At 38.3% G+C, this 20,625-nt stretch overlaps 1 protein-coding gene and 1 pseudogene across 1 annotated transcript in view; both read right to left on the reverse strand.

Annotated features, from left to right (window-relative positions):
- COLEC12 (collectin subfamily member 12) overlaps window positions 1-20,625 on the reverse strand; it is a 180,783-nt gene that overhangs the window by 101,772 nt on the left and 58,386 nt on the right. The window lies entirely within an intron of this gene.
- Window positions 10,379-16,252, reverse strand: LOC106559073 (annotated as a pseudogene).

A 20,625-nucleotide genomic window follows, 5' to 3' on the forward strand; every position in this document is an offset into this window, starting at 1 on the left:
ATTCCAACCAGCCAATCCTATTTATCCTGTCCTGTCTTTCCTTTCCCTCAGAAACCCCAGTAAAGGCTCTGGCCTTTATTTTATTTTACCATGTCATATCCAACACGGACATTCTTAGAACATCACTCAAAGGGTTATGTGTTCAAAGACTTAGCTGAGGTCAAGTGTACCGGGGGGGGGGGGGGGGGGGGGGAAGGGGGGAATTTGGGACGGATGAGGTTACACAAGTTCAATGCCTACAGAATTAGAGAGAGGCTTTTCTCTGTACCAAGACCTAGCAACCTTCTGACAGGTGAATGATGTCAGTGAGGCCTGGCCTGGGAATGCAGATGGGTCCACACATCTTCCACTGTAGTTAAAAAACCAACCAGAAACCGTGATGGTAAGAGGATAAGTCAGTCATGCCACCTTCCAGCTGAGAAACTCAGCTGCTTAATTCTGAAATTCAGTTTCTTGTGTCATCTAGCAGAAAAAAAGTTACATGGCTTTTCAAGTACTTATTTCAATTAGCTCCCTTTAAAAAAAAAAAAAGACTTTATTTACTTATTCATGAGAGACAGAGACAGAGAGAAAGAAGGGGGGGGCAGAGACACAGGCAGAGGGAGAAACAGGCTCCACACAGGGAGCCTGACATGAGGCTTGATCCCGGGACTCTAGGATCATGTTCTGGGCCGAAGGCAGGCACTGAGCCTGCCACTGAGCCACCCAGGGATCCCCTCAATTAGCTCCTATAAATAAAATATCTCAATGGTTGCATAATTTTAAAAACTGTACACAGGGGTACCCAGGTGACTCAGTTGGTTGAGTGTTTGACTCTTGATTTCAGCTGAGGTCATGATCCCAGGTCATGAGATTGAACCCAGCATGGAGCTCTGCACTCAGTGGGGAGCCTACTTGAGATTCTCTCTCTTCCTCTTCCTCTGCTCCCCTCTCTCACTTGTTCTGTCTTAAAATAAAATAAATAAAAAATAATAAGAAGAAGAAAAGAAAAGAAAAGAAAAATAATGAAATAAAAAGTGTACAAATCTTTAAGTTGTTCAAGGCTACATATCTTCTGAAAACAAAGCCTACCTCTACTGCTGAGTTATGAAAACTACACATTAAGGTTAAAAGGATATACTTTACTAGAAATACAAGATAAAGTTGAACTCTCTTGTCTGGTGATACAAGCCAAATATGTTTTATTAATAACCCATGTTAGTAGACAGCAAATGGCAAAAAAGTGCTTAAACCTGTCTCAGTTCCACCATATTCTATTCTCTCTACTACCAGCAGAAATCAGATTTCATATCTTCCCAACTTCTAAAAACAGTGCTTTCTTTCATTTTTTTATCGTGTAAAAAAGTTAACTGGGGTCTTTTATTCTTTCACAGATTTCACCATTGCTCACTTCTGCTGGTAGGTTGATGAAGCGGGAGGTAAACATGGACAAACAGGAGGCAAACTCAAAGGAATGTAAGAGAAATTTGGAGGTGTAATTAAAAGAATTACATGTCTGCCTTTTCATGCCTTTAATTTAGGAAGTCAGTGGCTTAAATCACGTACTTCACAGCGTGAGTAATGCACAGAATGTCTGTGCTGTAGCCACATTTAAGAGGACTCCCTGCCACCCAGACTGAAACTGAGTGGCACTTTCTTCATTTGATCAAAATACTTAAGTGATTCCAACAACTGACTGCTGATGGTAATCTTATCTAGACATTCCTGCCATTGGGATCTTTCTACCACCTTCTTCAAATACACTCCAAGCTGCCATCCCAGCATTTTTAAATATTGCCAACTCATTTCCTAGGTGAGGGGCAAAGGGCTTCACGCATTTGGGTCATGCCAGCTGGATCGGGGTTACAGGTTCTCACTTGTCATGTCAGTTTCTGGACATCGAGCCCCAGGACAGGCCAAATGACTATGTCGGAGCTCCTGGATTGCTGTCTTCCTCCCAGTATGTTCTCATTAGTTCTTTAGTTGATCCAGCAAAACAGCTCTTGCCTGAGCAGGGCTGTTGAGTCTCAAGGCCTTTCACACCGTCATGCCTGTCTAGCCCTGTCAGGTTAGCAGGTCACCAGGGTTAGTGGTCTTCTTGCCAGGCCACTGGCCTTTGTTCAGGCAGTAGATAAACCCATAGGAACACATACGATTAGGTGTAATACTATGTTACCCTACATAATACTATGTTATTTGCTAAAGTGGGTAGCTAATTTGGGACTGTCGTGTTTTCAAAATTGGAAAATATGTTTATCAATGGCAACCCAAAACTATTCCTTTATTTCTGATGGCTTCTTCCAGTGATAGACTCAGATTATGTTCTCTTTTTCCTAAGTCTTCAGTTCAATTTCCTCATTATCATTCCACTCTTAACTCTCAGAGTCAAATGTTTGAGTATAACTTTCACGCCACCCCATTCGTTGATTCACCTATGTGTGTGTTTAACACTGCTGACTTAATGTTTGCTAAATGCCAGATCGTGTGTTAAGAATTGAGATATACAAATGTATACTCATTATAAGAATTAAAAAATGAGAAATATATAAGGTAAAATGTAGGAGTACCCTTTATCTTTCCCGAATTTACTCCCTTTTTAGAGATAACTACTGTTAACTATATCTTCCATATCTTCAAAAAAAAATATCCATAGATATGGGGGCACCTGGGTGGCTCAGTGGTTGAGTGCCTGCCTTTGGCTCAGGACATGATCCCAGGGTCTTAGGATCAAATCCAGAGTCAGGCTTCCTGCAAGGAGCCTGCTTCTCCCTCTGCCTATGTTTCTGCCTGTGTCTCTCATGAATAAATAAATAAATAATCTTTTAAAAAATCCATAGATATGTAAATATACATGCACCCAGTCTGTGCATCACATTCTACGCATGTACCCATGGAAGTGTTGGGGTATATGTGTGTTCTTGCACAATTTTAGATATGGTATTCATGAGCTTAAAAAGTACATATTATTAAAAATTATAATAAATATTCTTTTAAAATTCCCACTCTGATCTTTTTGTTTACATAAATCTCTCAGAGTTTGCAGAAAGAAGATACCACTGAACTCATAGTGAATAAGCCTAGAGGCTTTTGCTCTGTAAATATTCTTCTCACTCACTGATTCAAAAAATATTTATTGGGTCTAGACCATCTTCCAAACACTGTGCCAACTAGGAGTACAAAAAATGAAGATGTAGCCTTATCGTGAAGTCCAGAATACACAGAATTAAAATGAACATATGCACTATTTTCCCAAATAAAGTTCTTATTTTTTAAGAAAATAACCTCAAAAATCCCTTTGGTTATAAATAGTTACTTAATTGTACTGGGTGTCAAGTGTTATGATAGTTGTTCAAATATTAGCCTTCCAGGTGACAAGACATGGCAACTGCTTATTTAGTGCATGTCTCCCCAGAAGAGCCTTAAATTAAGAAGTAACGTTTCAGGTAACTTGAGAAACTTTGGGCAGATTTAATATCTTACTGGTCACACACGCCCAGGGCTGGTCCAATAATAAGGATGTGATGGTTTAGGAGAACTCTGTTTTTCAGTTGTTTATAACTGAGGTTGGTCCAGTCAGAATGTGGTCCCTGATTCAGGGACAGGGAAAATGACCTAGAGACCTGTCTCCCCTCCTTAGGAGACAATTATGCAGGTTGAGAGGGCTAGAGTTCATTTGATTTCTTGCTCCTCTTTCCAGTTAGGAAGGAAAAGAAAGTGATTTTGGAATTTGCTACAGATGGACTTTTATAGCTGCCACTAAGTTTTAAGAACATCTTCTACTGAGAGAAAAAATTACACAACAAATGTTCCCTGATCATTTTTCTATGTAGAGTAAAAGCCCAGTTATAAATTATATCAAGTACTTAAATCATGGCATGACCTACCAGTGACTTTTTGCCTTCTCAGTCCAGTCAGCCTGGTGACTCCCCCCAACCACTGTCACCATGGATGCTGTACTGCAGCAGGGTTGGAAGGTGCAGTGGGACTTATGTAACCCACGGGCCCGTCTCTGTCTCAGCCCTCCAATCACATTAACACTAAGCAGTATATAATTTAGAAAGGGGGAAATGCAATCATAGCTTTTGCCCCCACACTGCTATGAAATTCCAGGCTTTTATGTGCAGGAAGCTCCATGTTGATCTTGGCGTCCCCATGGGTTAAAAATCTTGTTTAAATGTTGCAGCCTTAGAATAGTCTTTGAGGTTTTTTCTATGTTGTTTTATAAAAGGCTTCTGCTGATTATTTACAGATGCTGTCTCTGAGAAAGCTGAAAATAGTCCCACTACGAATACTGAAATTCAGACTCAGGCTTCCCTACTTATTTTATGATGAACAGTTCAATAGCACTCAAGCCCAAAGATTGGGCTGCTCAACTGGCTTTTAAATGGGGTTTCTGTCGATGTGTCTGGCATTGAGGTTTCTGTTAACTTGGCCTCGGTCTGTCAAAGGAATCATCCAGCAATGCTCTCATTCAACAAATATTTCCTCAGCCCTACTACGTGTCAGGTCTTGTGCCAAGGACTGGGGACTCAGGGACAAAAACCAAGGCTCTGCCTTTGAGGAGCTCAGTCTAAGGAGAAGTATGTATGAGAAATGCTGTCACAAATGCTGGGGTCCCCCTCACAGGCACAGGGAAGGGCAGATAAACAGGAAGGCCTGCTCAGTTACTCAATCTCTTTCCTACCTTCACCTGGCTCTGTTGGTCATAGTAAACAATGTAGGTGTGGTGTCCTTGTCTGTTTTTTTCCCTTTTTCAGATCTGAATCAAGCCTCTGCCTCTGGGAGGGCATGATCTGTAATATTTCAGATTAAGAGAGATTCATTCTTATTCTTCAAAATCTCTATAAAGAACTTGATTGAACTTTCATACATGTATGCACAGCATTTACCAACTTAGGCAAATGGCTCTTCAGTGTCCATAACCATAACCCTTCCAGCTGTCACCAAAGTTATATTCTCTCCTGTCCCAGGCACAGTAGTAAGGCTGCTATTTGTCCACACTCAGAGTCATGCCTCAACCGGCTCCTTCCCAGGCTAACCAGTCCAGGCCCCTCCACCCAGGGCTCATTTACGTCCTCTCAATGCTTTCGGTGTCAGATCCTGGACTCACTCCAAACCCTCCTTATCCCTTCTCAATTACAAAACCCAGAACTGGGCCAGGAAAGGAGTGTGCTGGGCCAAAGACTTTCCTTTGCAATTCCTGCAAATTCCTGAGAGTCTCTACAGGCTGGTTAAATGAATCTCTTTTTACAGGCTAACCAGGGGAGACTCTAGGATGACAGCAATGGGGGAAGAGGTTGAGGAGAGTAAAATACCATCCTTACAGGTTTAATTAGGGACACATGGCCCCCATGGTCATCAACATTACCATTCCTGGCACCATGATTTCTCTCTGGAGCCATCAGGACATGTGGGTGCACATTGGAGAAGTGTTGTTGGATCAACAGTAGTGCCATAAATCTTTGTTACTGAGTTAAAGACTACATGTGATTTACAACTTGCAATAATAATGACCTGGTGAGTTTAAGAACTCACCACTCCATCTCTTATTCTATGGTATCTTCTTAAAGAAAAATGAACCAATTTAGCCTGAGAGCAATCATATAATCACATCCCATCTTGACACAGCATTTTTAATTTTCCAAAGTACTTTCCCAGATAGAACCTCATCTAATTGTCACAATAACCATGTGCAGTGAATCTTAAATGCACTAACTTATAGCTAAGGAAAGAGAGGCACAGATGTGTTACATGGCTTGCTCAAGATTACACAGAAAGTACTAGAGGCAGGACTAAAATGCAGGTTGACTTCATTGATCTCTTTCATATTCTAACCACTATGTGCAAAATATACATAGCTTATATGGCAAGTTTTGGTGTCCATTATCTTACTGGTCCTTACTATATTCCTAGGATGCAAAAAAGGAACTAGAAGTAATAAAAACTGTGCAGAAAATAATTGTGAAAAAGTCTGAAATGAATCAGAATGATAATGGGTGATCTCAGCAGAAAACGAGGCATTATTGCATAATGCAGTCATCCGGGTTACCTGATCCTATGAGATCTTTGTACATTTTGTGGTCTTTGAGCCACTTTACAACTTGCAAGAGAATCAGTAAGATGTTACAACCAGTTCAAAGGAGAATCCAAAGGGCAGACACATATGTAGGCAACCAGAATTGGGTTAGTAGGTGCAAAACTGGCTTCTTCCACAAAGACAGGGAAATCAATTGTATGTACTTCCAGTGGACAAAATTCATGTGCATGTCTTACTGATTCTCTCATTAATGAATATGTTAAATAAATCCTTTGGCGAATGTTCATTTGACATTTGTATGAGAGTCATGATTTTCCTTTTTAAAATAATTATCCTTTAACAACAGCAACATTTCTTGAGCACTTACTAGAAGCCTTTACTTACTAAAGGCTTTACATACATTTAATTCTCACAACCACCACAAGGCAGGCACTCATTATCTCTGTTTTCTAGATAAGAAGACAGGGGTTTAGAGAGATTAGATAATTTGCTCAAGGTCCCACAGTCAGTAGAGAGGGAATCACTTCTCTCCAAGGCCACTGCTACTGATTTTTCCTTGTGTTAGCCCACAAAGCTAACAAAGACAATGAACACAAAGTTGTCTTTGGCGTTAAATTATCATCTTTTAAAAATGCATGATTCTACACAAACTGTTATTTGCCCTCATGGAGGTCCTACTTAATGACATTTTCCCAAAAAATATTGACTGAATGTTTGCCATGGATTATGCCTTGTTCTATGTACTGGATTAAAACAGAGAAAGTCTTTGCTCCCATAGAGTTTATGTTCATTTTAGAGTGAGACAGAATGGTGGAAGGAAAAAAATTAAACTAAAAGAATTCTTTAAAAACACATCGAAATTGTAAAGAGAGAAATAAAATTGTCTCTATTTGCAGATGAAATGATACCATATATAGAAAACCCTAAAGACTACACCAAAAAAAAATGGTTAGAACTAATCAATAAATGTAGTAGTTGCAGGATACAAAATCAATATACAAAAATCAGTTGCAATTCTATGCATTAACAATTAATTATCAGAAAAAAATTAAGAAAACAATCCCACTTATTTTTTTTTTAATTTTTATTTATCTATGATAGTCACAGAGAGAGAAAGAGAGAGAGGCAGAGACATAGGCAGAGGGAGAAGCAGGCTCCATGCACCGGGAGCCCGACGTGGGATTCGATCCCGGGTCTCCAGGATCGCGCCCTGGGCCAAAGGCAGGCGCCAAACCGCTGCGCCACCCAGGGATCCCTTTTTTTTTATTTTTATTTTTTTTTAATTTTTATTTATCTATGATAGTCACAGAGAGAGAAAGAGAGAACAATCCCACTTAAAACTGCATCACAAAACAAAACAAAAAACAAAATAAAACAAAAAACTGTATCACAAAGAATAAAACAACCTAGAAATAAATCTAACCAAGGAGGTGAAAGACCTGTACACTGAAAACTGTAAGACATTAATGATAAACTGAAGATGACACAAATAAATAGAAAGATATTCTGTGTTCATAGATTGAAAGAATATTGTTAAAATGCCCCTACTACCCAAAGCAATCTGTTACAGAGTCAATGCAATCCTCATCAAAGTTCCAAAGGCATTTTCACAGAAACAGAGCAAGCAATACAAAATCTGTATGGAACCACAAAAGACCCTGAGTAGCCAAAGGAATCTTCAGAAAGAACAAAGCTAGAGGCATCATGAGCTCCTTGATTTTAAACTATGTTATAAAGCCATAGTCATCAAAATTGTATGGTATTGGCATAAAAACAGCCACATTGATCAGAGGAACAGAAAAGAGGGCCTAGAAATAAACCCACAATTATATGGTGAATATATAACAAAGGAGCCAAGAATACACAATTGGAAAAAAACAGTGTCTTTAATAAATGGCTTTGGGAAAACTGGACAGCCACATGCAAAAGAATGAAACTGAAACCTTATCTTACACCATATACAGAAATAAACTCAAATTGGATTAAAGAACATAAGACCTGAAGCCATAAGACCCCTGGAAGAGGTCTTAGTAATGATTGGATTTGACACCAAAAGCAAAGGCAAGAAAAGTAAATATGAGTAAGTAGGACTACATCAAACTAAAAAGCTTCTGCACAGCAAAAGAAATCATCAAAAAATGAAAAAGAAACTCTGGAATGGAAGAAAATATTTTTACTTGAGTTGGGTTTTTTACTATTGAGTTGGATAGGGTTCTTGTGCATTTTGGATATTAATTCTTTACTGGACATGTAGTTTGCAAACTTTACATTAGGAAACTATAAAGAATTATTAGAAATCTTGTCTTGAATTTCAAAAATAAAATTTAAAAACCTAAGCAATAAAAATCTATACTTTTTCATCTCTCTCCAGATCAAGTTAAATGATAGCAAAAAAAAAAAAATGTTGATTTTCATAGGATTCTGTGTTATCTCCCATTTTCAGAGAATACAGAAATCAGGTCTTTTTTTTTTTTTAAGATTTTATTTATTTATTCATGAGAGTCACAGAAAGAGAGGCAGAGACACAGGCAGAGGGAGAAGCAAGCTCCTCAAAGGGAGCCCGATGTGGGACTCAATCCCAGGACCCTGGGATCATACCCTGAGCTGAAGGCAGACACTCAACTGCTGAGCACTCAGGCATCCCAGAAATCAGATCTTTTTGTGAAAAATAGTGCTAAGAAAAAAAAAAAAAAAAATAGTGCTAAGTAATTGGTTACTTCAGGCTGCTAACTGGGTAACTAACCAAATGGTCAGAACACATGCCATGATTGCTCAGTAATCTGTTATTATGGCTAAGAAAGTGGTTGATTAGAAATTATATTCAACTGATATGTATAGATACATTTCTGTAGGAGCTCATTTAAAAGGAATTACTTTAATTATTCTCCAAATGAATCAGCATTGCATTTAGTTAGGTAACTAAAAACTATGTCTTTTTTGAGACTTGACTTAAACATTATAAGCCAATATAATTTGGGAGAACAGTAATTAAGACACTAAACTATATATAAATGGCTTTCCATTAAGATTTCATTAACTTAATGTTTTTCTCCCTTTGGATTAAATTACATCAGGCCAAAATGAACTCGCCCCTGAGCAAATTTTCTAAGGAATGAATATAACATTTACTAGGAAACACAAACACAGTAAAGGAATTTTTTAAAAGATATTTCTTAACCAGATGGAAGGCTTTACTTTAAAAATGTAAAAGGTCATAAAAGCCCCCTTTCTGAGGGCATTCATAATTTTTTTAACAGGCCAAAGTGAATATTCTTAACACACAAGTGTGATTTTTAATTCTTTAAAATGCAGTGGGGAGTGATTTTTTTCCTTCACAGTAAGAAGGAAAATCCCTCTGAGATTGTGAAGTCACAGAATTTGAGACTAAAAGTTTGCTCACATCAAAATGCTGTTAGTTGACCATCTGCTTTGTGTGTCTGTGTTTTTTTAATGAAAGCATTTTATCTCCCCACTAGTATAAGGATACAGATTTCAAAGTAGTTAAACAATTGTCAGATCAATGTGTACCACACCAGACAACCTCTATACTTGGCCAATGTGATACTAAACAATGCAAGCTATTTTCTTATACAATACCTTACTAACACAGGCCAGTAAAGAATCTGCACCAGAGTGAAAGGGAAGGTAGGACTGCGTGATGGTCGATGTCTATGTGAAAATCTAAATCCAGGCCTATGTGAATAATGAAATCTCAATAAACAACCAAATTGGAAGAAGCCCTACAATCTATGAGAGATTCCCCCACCACTCCATCTATCTAATCTAGCACCCTTTACTCACTTATCCTCACTGCATTTTTTTTTTTTTTTGGTGAGATGATTCTTTTAACTACACTCCATAGAGAAGAAATGATTACAAATTTATAAAAAATTATACATATATAAATTTATAAACTCATAAAGGACTGTTTAAGCAAAAAAAAATCTCCCTGATAAGAGAATTATATGATTAGAGAATAATAAGAGAATTATAAAAGATGCAAATCTTTTATTTAAAATGACATGATGGTGCCTGGCTGGCTCAGCCAGCATGCAACTCTTGATCTCAGGGTCATGAGTTCAAGCCCCACATTGGGCATGGAGCCTACATAAAAAAACAAATAAAGTGATAAACTAGAATTAATGTATAATAATGGCACTAAATTTAGATATGGAAATTATCCTCAAAGTTGCTGGATGTGATTACTATCACATTTTTACTTTGTGTTGATGCTTCTAAAGAAGCGATGGAGGCTTAAAGAAATGGAAAAGTTCTTCACATGGTTTCTTGTGACCATGTGTGGGAGGGCAATGTCTTTTTCTCTAGGGTCTCAAGGTAAAACATCTTGATTTTACCTTGAAATCAGAACTGATCTGCTGCACTGCTAAGCACTGCTCGAATACTGCCATAAAGCTGTGATGGAGGATTTCCCAGGATGAGGTTGCAAATGGCAGTTCTTGCCATCCTGATGCTTTAGAAAGAGCCAACGTTGTGAACTTTCACATCAGCCAAAACTATCTGTGTCTGTGTCACATTTTCTTATGGCAAATTTGGTTGTTTCTCCTTTGCCAGAGATTCTTCCTATTGCCCTGGACAGGTGGTCTCCCTTGACAGGCTTCACATCTGTAATTTCAAGAGACTCTAGAGAGAGGTCATCCCACCTAACGAGGGCAAGTGCCTCCTCCACTGGAAACCCAAGAAGAAAGGCTTACACAGGACTAACTGCTTCTGTCAGAGCACAGACATCTTTCATTTCTTTACAGGTCCTGATTTCTACATTCCTCAATTTCAAGGTAAAGCGGACCTGAAGTCTCGAATGTTCTAGGATGGGAGTAACTCTCTTCGTCCAGTTCTCTTTGAATGGCATGTGTCTATTAGCTGGGCCTGGGATCTTCCTCCTTTCTTCCTTCCCGCCCAGGAATCCCTGGCCAGTGGGGAGTGGGAAAATTGGCCTCTTGGCTGGCTGAGCCTCCGTCGGGTCCGTGTCCACGTGTCTCCAAACCCCCACAACGAGGACCGTCCAGCCTGCTGTTTCCCCACCTGCCGGCCGCCCTGGCAGTGAGCTGGGCGAGCTGGGTGAAGCCGTCCTCCGCCGGGTGCTCCGTGCTCCCATCCCCGGGAAACTCCAGCCCCAGCATGGGCTTCCAGCTCCAACTTGAGTGCCGCTGCCCTTCCTGCCCTTATTTTATTTCACAGCTCTTATCACTATCTGCCATTACAGGTTTATTGTCTATTAATTTATTTTCTGTCCTTCCCAGTAGAATGTAAACTGCCTCCAAGCTGGCTCTGGTTTGCTCCCTGCTGTATCCCCAGCTCCTAGAACAGCCTGGCACATAGAAGTTGCTCAATAAATAAGTCCTTTGGAAAACTACACATTCTGGACCTAGATAACTCTGCTTGTTAACTATCCCTATTTTGAAAACTTGTACTTGTCCAGAGCTCTTTTCTAACTACCTATTTACTAATGAAGATACTATTTATAGCATATTTGAAAGACAATGTTCCCTTTCACTTATGTTACATCTGAAACATCTTAGAGGTTTTATTTGTACAGACAAAAGTGCTAAGAATATGAGTATAAACGGACTAAGCTAAATTTATGAATCCAAGTGAGTATATTAAAAGTAGAAATTTAAATTTTTTAATTTAAATTTAAAACTTTAAATTAAAAAAATTAATTTTATTTATTCATGAGAGAGAGAGAGAGAGAGAGAGAGAGGCAGAGACACAGGCAGAGGGAGAAGCGGGCTCCATGCAGGGAGCCCGATGTGGGACTCGATCCCGGGTCTCCAGGATCATGCCCTGGGTTAAAGACGGCACTAAACCACTGAGCTCCCCGGGCCGCCCTAAAAAAAAAACTTTTAAATAGTCAACTTTAAACTAGTTTCAACCTACCTTCATATCACCATGAAAAACAATTATCATACAGACACAAATCCAACTAAAAAATTGAATATTCTAAAAAAGAGGGGAAACTTTTACTGTATAGTCATCGTCATGTGAAAGAATCTAAAGGATCTTTGGATTGGATCCATCTTTGGATCCAAAATGGATCCAAAATGGAGAATGAAAAATGAAACTAGTTATCCTGACAAAACAAAAATGTTTTGTTAACCCAAAGGGCCAAATTTTTTAAAATGTGGAATGATCTCATAATGATACTTTTCATTATCTTTGCATGTAAATGGCTATCCACTTTGTATTCAAGTGGTTGGCAACATTTAGGAACCATGATCACATCATGTGGCCTCTTAGAGCTGGTCAACACATTTTATCTTGGCTGGCCTACTATGTAGGATTTGGATAGGGCACTTCATACTTTGCATCTCATCTCATAATATACTGAAGATTCTTCAGGACAAGAATCATGCCTTGTTCATGTTTATTTCTTGAGGCACTTTGGAAAGTTCCTTACACACAGTTGGTGTTCAATAAAATCATAATTAAATGAATGAATGACCCATGGAATGTGGAGGAGGAAGGAGAGAGTAAAGGACCACTGAGGTGTCTACCTTGGGTAAATTAATGAAGTAGGAACTCATGAGGAGGAGCATACTGGGAGCAAAGTAATGAATTTGACTTTGGATGTGTTGAGTGTGACATCCTACTGCACATCTGGGTTGGAGATCTCCAGTGAGTATTGGGAAAACCAGACCACAGCTCAGGAGAAGTACCAGGGCTTCTCTCACATTCACTGGCCCTTGGTTCCATCCAACATACAGGGGGGTATGCTAGAAAAGCAGCACCAATAGCAGTAGTAGTGATGTTAGTAATTGATAACACTTATTGAACCACTGCCATATACCAGGCATTGTCCTATGAGTTTATATATATGATCTTATCCATCAATTACAGATACCCAATGAGGCAGATACCAGTATTATCTAGGGAGATTAAATAACTTGCCTGTGGTTGGTCACAAGCCTATACTCTTAATAACTTTACTAAAATCCAAACCAATCTAAGAAACCTTGAAGACTTTACATGTACTGCCATCCTTAACTCTAAACATGTATCTTCTCTAATTTGTCCCTCTACACTCAGGTCTGGAAATGTTTCCACAGTGAACCTGGACTTGATTATGTCCATTCATTAACTTCATTATTATTCATTAATTTACTAACAAATATTTATTCAGTTCCAGATACTGTGTTAAGTGCTGGCATCTACATTAAAACTAGTACTAAAATAATCACTGGCAATAAAAATAATAACAGCAAGAGTTTATAAAATATGGCAAAAGAAGCAACAGAGCATGTGGATATACCTACTAAAATGGGAGCCTGGTTTCAACCACTCATCTGGCTATGAAAATATCATTTAGCCTGGCTGGGTCTCAGTGTCCTTACACAGAAGTTAAGGGGTAAAATTATAGCCAATTCTGCTATATTGCTACTCTGAAAATACAACCTCTTTCCAAACCATTTGATGTATAAGAAAACAATTTGAGTATAATATGAATTTCACTTCTTTGCTAATACACAATTCCTTCTGTGACAAACACTAAGTGAATGTAGAAAATTTCATCCAGCAAAAGTGAACCATTCTAGAATACACAAAATGTGTGTACACGTGCATGCACACACACACATACACACACACTTTAAACACCTCCCAGCTACCTTAGTTCACCGTGTGTTGTAAGCCACGCTCATCTACATCTATCTGGTGTTAGAACTTTCCATCTGATATCAGATAACCTCCCTTCTACCCCTTCACAAAAACTCACAAGCTACAACCCTTCCAGTATCTACCTCCTCAGGCAAACTTCAATATAAAGTGCCATGTTTACTGCTGTATTTATACATTTCTTAACATGCTTCTTTTACATATATAAAACTGTGCTAACCTTTTTGTAGAATCTTATTTTTTTAAAAAAATATGTTAGTGAAGTCTTTGAGTGCTGTGCCCATTTTCCATACCTCACTTTTCCCATTGGCCTGTGGTTTTTATCACATGATTTTGCGTAGGTCAGTGGTTTTTAGAAAGGCAGTATGTTGCATGATAGCAGAACTGACTGTACTCAGATCAGGCTCAAATTTAATGTTAATTCTGTGTAACTTCTCTGGGTTATTTCTAGATTGAATGTTTACCTCTGATAGTCCTTTAAACAAATCTCAACAGGCTGAATCACATCAATAGGTGGCTGAAAATAAAAAGTGACAGCATTTATGTAAGTCTGAACTTGCTTTTTTTTCCTTAAGGAAAAAAAGGACCAAGTCATATCATTTAAATGACCACATACTCACTGTCCATTTTGCTACCTCCAAAGAAAGCACCTACTTCCTTGCACTTGAAAATTCAGCACTTTAGAAAGGCTGTCCCTTGGTTTCCTACACCAACCAAGGTTGTTTGGGGCTTTCATTTAAGGCAAGACTGGTATGGGCTCAAGAAACTTAATATAATCTGAAGGTTATTGGAGTGCTGCTACCAGTTTTTTCTGAGACTCCTGTAGTAACTGAACAACTGGATTCTTACAAGATTCTGGCATCCCTAGGAGGCCTGAGGCCCTGACATCAAGTTATTGCTCAACCCCGAAGCCAATCAGCTCTGAGTCACCATGGATAGAAGACAACAGAAGGCTTCAGAGGTTTGTTCTGGTCACCTCCTGAATCTAGGTCTGCCCTGTTTATTAAAAGGCTGGAGAAGAGATCAGCCTGTGGCAGGTTGTAATCTTTTTTGTTGTATGTATTTTTTTATTTGAGTTCGATTTGCCAACATATAGTATAACACCCAGTGCTCATCCCGGCAAGTGCCCCACTCAGTGCCTGTCACCTAGTCACCCCATTCCCCCGCCCACCTCCCCTTCCACCACCCCTTGTTTATTTCTCAGAGTTAGGAGTCTCTCATTTCTGTCTCCCTCTCTGATTTTTCCCACTCATTTTCTCTCCTTTCCCCTATAATCTCCTAAATACAATTGTGAGAGAAAGAGAAGAAAGGAAAGTTAAGTACCCTGCAAAATCTACCACAGAAATCAAACTCACATGCCAAGAGGGAGTCAGTACACCAATATAGGAGGCCATCATCATTACTACTACTAATATGACATCACTAAAATATTGTCCATAAATCATTAAGCCATTCTCTTGGCTGAGAAAAAGGAATATGAATTATTAGAATATATGCTTTCCACTGATAATGAAAACTGTGAAAGGATATGCCAACAACTGAAAAGTAGTTCAAAGCATCATTTGAAAATGCAAGAAATAAAAGAAGATACACAGTCTTTAAAATCACAGATATTTTTAAAAATACAAACCAATAATGGCTGATAATGACTCAGGAAAGATAAATGTGGTATGGTACATGGTGTTTTTATGACAAATCTGCATGATGGGAGCTGGCCTGCTTTCATAATCAACCTTGCACCAGATCTGGCTTGGTGTCTATGTTTCTATCACCCATGTTTCTATATTGTCTGAGTAGCCATGTATGGCCCATTCTCCTTCCACAAGACCTCTCCTGGCCACTCTTCCTCAGGATAGGTCTTTGCACTGTCCTGATCAGCTCAGGCTGCCACCACCTCCTGCCAAGTGTGATGCAATGGATGGTCAAAATCAAATCCTTATCTCAGATACTTCCTCCCTCATTACCTCCCTACTCATGCTGCCATCAAAATTATCTTCCCAGAGCACATATTTGAACTTTACTCTCTTCTGCAGTCACACAATGGCTACCTTTTCCTTACAGACACTTTTGGATGGATTTTAATGCAAACATCACCTTCACTGCACCCCACTGATCCGGTCTCAATCATTTTTTCCTGCTTCATCTCCCACGCTGGCCATCCCAACTTGAGCCAAAACATTTACCACTCATAGAAGTGCCCTACATGGCCCGTTCCAGGCCGGCGCTCACTCCATCTGCTTAGAATGTTAGCTCCCTCTTCTTCGCCTGTTATGTCACTGACTTCCCTGATCCTGACTAGCAGCTTCTTGGTGTTTATTTAGTACTTATTCCTGATATTATAATTCTCTTCACTTATACTCTCCTAGTTGAATTCTGAGTTTCTTCAAGATTTTAGCACCCAGCACACTCTCTTGCACATAATGGACAGTCTATTAACAGTCACTAAATATAATGAAGCTAAACTTCTAAGAGAGAAAGGATGAGAAGTTAAACTCATAGATATATATGGCTGACATATATTTGGAGTCTCTTTTTACACGTACCTTTTCCTGAATAACCAGAGGTATACAAAGCATTCAGAATTTTGCCCACTTGATAAAAATCCATCCGGGTATCTAAAATCTGAACATTGTATTATTCTGAGTAAGCTTTTACACATAAGTTGAAGACACTCATTTGTTTTTCAAATGCAAAAAAAGTGTCAAAATATAATGGCTATTATTTTGATGGGTCAGGCTAAAGAATTTCCTGGAACTTTGCACTCTTGTTTCTGATAATACACAATAGAAATTTGGACTGAAATCTAGACTCCTCATCTTCTACTGACAGCAAATGTCCAGAAAAGACTCTGATTGTGTTTCTGGCAGTCAGATATTCTTAATAACTGTTCACCTTTCCCCTTTGGTCTTCCCTGTGTCTGTGTTGTCTCTGGAGAGAATTTAAGTCAGAATCCGTGACTAATGTGCATAGTATGTCAGCCAGACTATTGCTATAAAACAAGCTCCAGCTAGCCATCAACTCTTTGTCGTAACATTGCTTCTTGGTTAAATTACTGGACTGCATGAAAGATGCCTATTTAGTGATTAAAATATTGGTCAAATAGGCCCTGCTCTGCCAGAGGACTAGTTGGAGAAAAGGATCTTTCTCAGCTAGAGATTTATTTTGCAGGTGAAAAAAAGGTGGCTTTCAGAAATTTAGATTTGGGGCCCTCCACTTTAAATGTAGTTTGGTATAGACAATACATAGATCTCCCTGTATTCAACTAGAATTTTCAGGCCTTGCTGCCAGCCTATCCAGGAGTCATGTGAATCAAAAGTCACAACCAGAGGTAGCTATTACAAGGATGAATGCTGTTTTCCTCTAAACAGCTATATAAGAATTTTGTATAGTTCTTTGATGATCTTACATGTGTTCATCTTTCCTCCACAACCAGATTGCATGTTTCTTGAGGCCAAGTTCCTTGCTTCATGTTTCATTTGTATTCCTCACATGGCTGACCGAGTCATCAATGTTGAAAAATCTAGCATATGCTCATTAAATATCTTCAATTAGTTGATTGTGCTGTAAAAAAAAGTAGCATAGTCTTTGTGTTTGTCAATGATCTCCAGCTCAGACCTAGAAGTAAGCACATATTTGCATGACCTAGGAGCTTCTAAGGTGAAAAGCAATTTTCTGAGGAGAATAAAGTTGGAGAAGGTTAGGGGCAGTGAAGGAAGGAACGCAGCAGTCACTGAGGAGAAGTTACAGAAATTATAGTAGGCTGTCTTAGCCCAAACCAGGGCCTCCCTTACTGGGACTCTATATTTTCAGAGAACAGCTCCATTAAATATTGATGATTGGACTCTGAAAGGCCTAGAATTAAATTCCAATCCTGTTTTAATTTTATGGGCTATGCAACATAAAGACCGAGGAAGAACATCTGGGCCACTGGGCCGCATGCACATGTTCACAGCTGGAAGAGATCATAGATGACCCAAGTGAAATTAGCTTCAGGGTGGCCACCTGCACCACATTTTCATTTCTCTAAAATTCTTTCCCCTGCCCATTTTGACCTGTCCCATGACTCTCCACTTAAACTGAACTTTTTTAAAAGTCTATTTCCGTAGTCTCTTTTCTCTCATACTCTCAAGTTGGTTTTCATTGCGTTGGTGGCGTATGTGCACACACATGGAATGAGGAACTCGCAATCATTTGCTCAGTTGATAGCTAGTTTAGTTATCTTTCTTTAGTATATTCCTATGTACAATTAGAAAGGACAGGAAATGACTCCAGGGCTAAAAGTCTTATTCTGATTTGGGTAACTGGCTTGAGTCAACCCAGATGGTGATACTTCATGTCACAGCATGTGAGTTAAAAGAAAAGTCTTTGGAGAAATAATAGGAATGACAAGAGCTTGCATTTACTGAGCCCCTACCAGATGCAAGGCACTTTTCTAAGCTATTTTGTATCTATTAATTCATTTAATGGACTGTTTCAAACTAGGTTAAAAAAATCTCTAATATTTCTCTGGCAACTAATAAAATAGATTAAGGAAAGTAGAATTTAAGGCTTTGACCTGTCATCCCAGAGCACACATATTTCTGAAGAAATATACTTTTTAGAAATTTATAGTCTACATACATATGTTACATGTATATAGTCGATTATAATTCAGCTTTGAACTCTTGGATATATTTTGAGTTTAACTTTTTAAAAAATTGTAAAAAGAGTAAGATGACATATGTGCTAGATTATAATGTAAAAGCCATGTTCTTAAATAAATGTAAAAAAGAAATTAATTTGGCCACAGAGATACTGTTGGATCTAAAAAAGTAGACATGAGTGATTTCAGATGTTGTAAAGTCAGAGTGCCAGCATAAACCTCATTCTCTTACAACCCGGGCTGACAAATGAATTAATAATTTACTTTTCCTAACTCTTTCCTTCTAAGTTGATAGCTTAGCCTCAAATATAAAGTGATACTTTATCATGGAGCTAAAATTCATTCTAAATTTTACTATACTCAATATTTCTGCCAACCATTTATTATTTTAGAACATATTAAAATCTTAAGTGAACATGTGTCATTTTACTTTCAATACTTTAAAAATTTACACGTCAAGTTGGGCTGCACCTTATTACAAGAAAGAAGAGATACAATGGTATATCAAAAATTCTCATTCCATATAAAAAATAGTGAAAGGGAATAAAGGGGAAAGGAGAAAAAATGAGTGGGAAATATCAGAAAGGGAGACGGAACATGAGAGACTCCTAACTCTGGGAAACGAACTAGGGGTGGTGGAAGGGGAGGTGGGCGGGTAACGGGCACCAAAGGGGGCACTTGACGGGATGAGCACTGGGTGTTATTCTGTATGTTGGCAAATTGAACACCAATAAAAAATAAATTTATAAAAAAAAAATAAATTTATAAAAAAAAATTCTCATTCCATAAAATACCAAGTACCTGTCTTCTACAAACTTTCATTGAATCTCTCTGAATAATCACAGAAAGAATAAAAGAACAGACCTGACGTTCAGGGGCAAGGCCATGATTATGGGAAGTTAAAGAAGCAGCTGGCAGGGAAGAATAAATAAAGGAATCAGGAATTACAATTTTGGATACAAATTGGCTATCCTTAACATGCCTCATCTATCTGGGAAACTTTTCCCAGACTCAACTCAAACTTCTCTACCTTTCTCTGATGGTGCCCTTGCTCTGAGAAGTCAACGGCACCTCACACTCTTTGTATGTACTTCTACAATGGCACATTCTTCACCGTTTTATCATTACTTGTTTCCATGTCTGCCTTTTTCTCAAAATCATGAACTTAAAAGATTTTTTGTTTTCGTCATATGCACTGTCCATATGTATGCCTAGACCAAAATGGTATCTCATCTTCAGTGTTTAATAGTATTTGTTGCATAAATGAATGAATGAATGAATGAGCAAATGAATGGAAAGAGGTAAATAGGCTAGCAAGGGAGAGAACACCCAGAACACAAAGAATCAGACCCTAATAGCCACAACAACTCAAATTTTCTAAACCTCATGCTCTCCAGAAGCATGAATTTTTTTTTCATTTTTCCAATTTTCCAATTTTATCACTCTCTCCCTACCTATCTAACAACATTTATTGAGATAGAATTCACATCCCTTCTATCTGGAGACTAGCACATGCAGTAATAATAATTAGGAAATGGTACTAATACCTTACATTTAAATAAAATTTTACATAGAAGCATTTTCAATACATTAATGCATTGGATTCTTTGAATATTTCTTTGAGTTACATACCATAGATTTTTATCATCCCCTTCATACATATCAGATACCTGAATCTTGGAAAGGTTAAACTGCTCACAATTATGGATGATTCTGGGAGTTAACAAGGTAAGATCACGTCAAACAGGCTCTACAATGGGGCTGCAGAGTGCTATACATTAAAGTGCTATGCATAGTTTAACATACTTATGCACATTGTATGTCTCTGCAGAAGGCTAAGCTATGCAACTTTTCCTGCACTGATATGATCGAAGAGCATCTTTTCAAAGATCACCTTTGGAGACTATTTTAAAGGAACAAACTTTGGGAAACAATGGACTTAATCATTCAGTGTTCATTTGGAAGCATTCATCATACTATATGACAGAGAGTATATAATGGTGAACAAAAAGCAGACACAGTCCTTGCCCTCTATACAGTATATAGATTGTAGTTTAAGGCACCATGAGAATGGACATAGGAAGACACTTTCCACAAGCCTCACTAACCAAAGTGGTGTCCAGTCTACTTCAACTTCATATTTTCCTTTTACAATGAATATGTACCAATCAAAATTCACTTTGGGACCAATAAGAATATTTTTCTTGATGTAGCTAAACCCAATTTATTGGGAAACTAATAATATCTCTTGATCTAATATTATTGGCCAGATGTTTAAAAATCTTCTCAGATTCAGAAAAGGAATTTTTTTGAATCAATGGGTTTGAAAACTAGGGAT

This window comes from Canis lupus, chromosome 7, assembly GCF_011100685.1.
Source record: "Canis lupus familiaris isolate Mischka breed German Shepherd chromosome 7, alternate assembly UU_Cfam_GSD_1.0, whole genome shotgun sequence".
Taxonomy (NCBI): domain Eukaryota; kingdom Metazoa; phylum Chordata; class Mammalia; order Carnivora; family Canidae; genus Canis; species Canis lupus.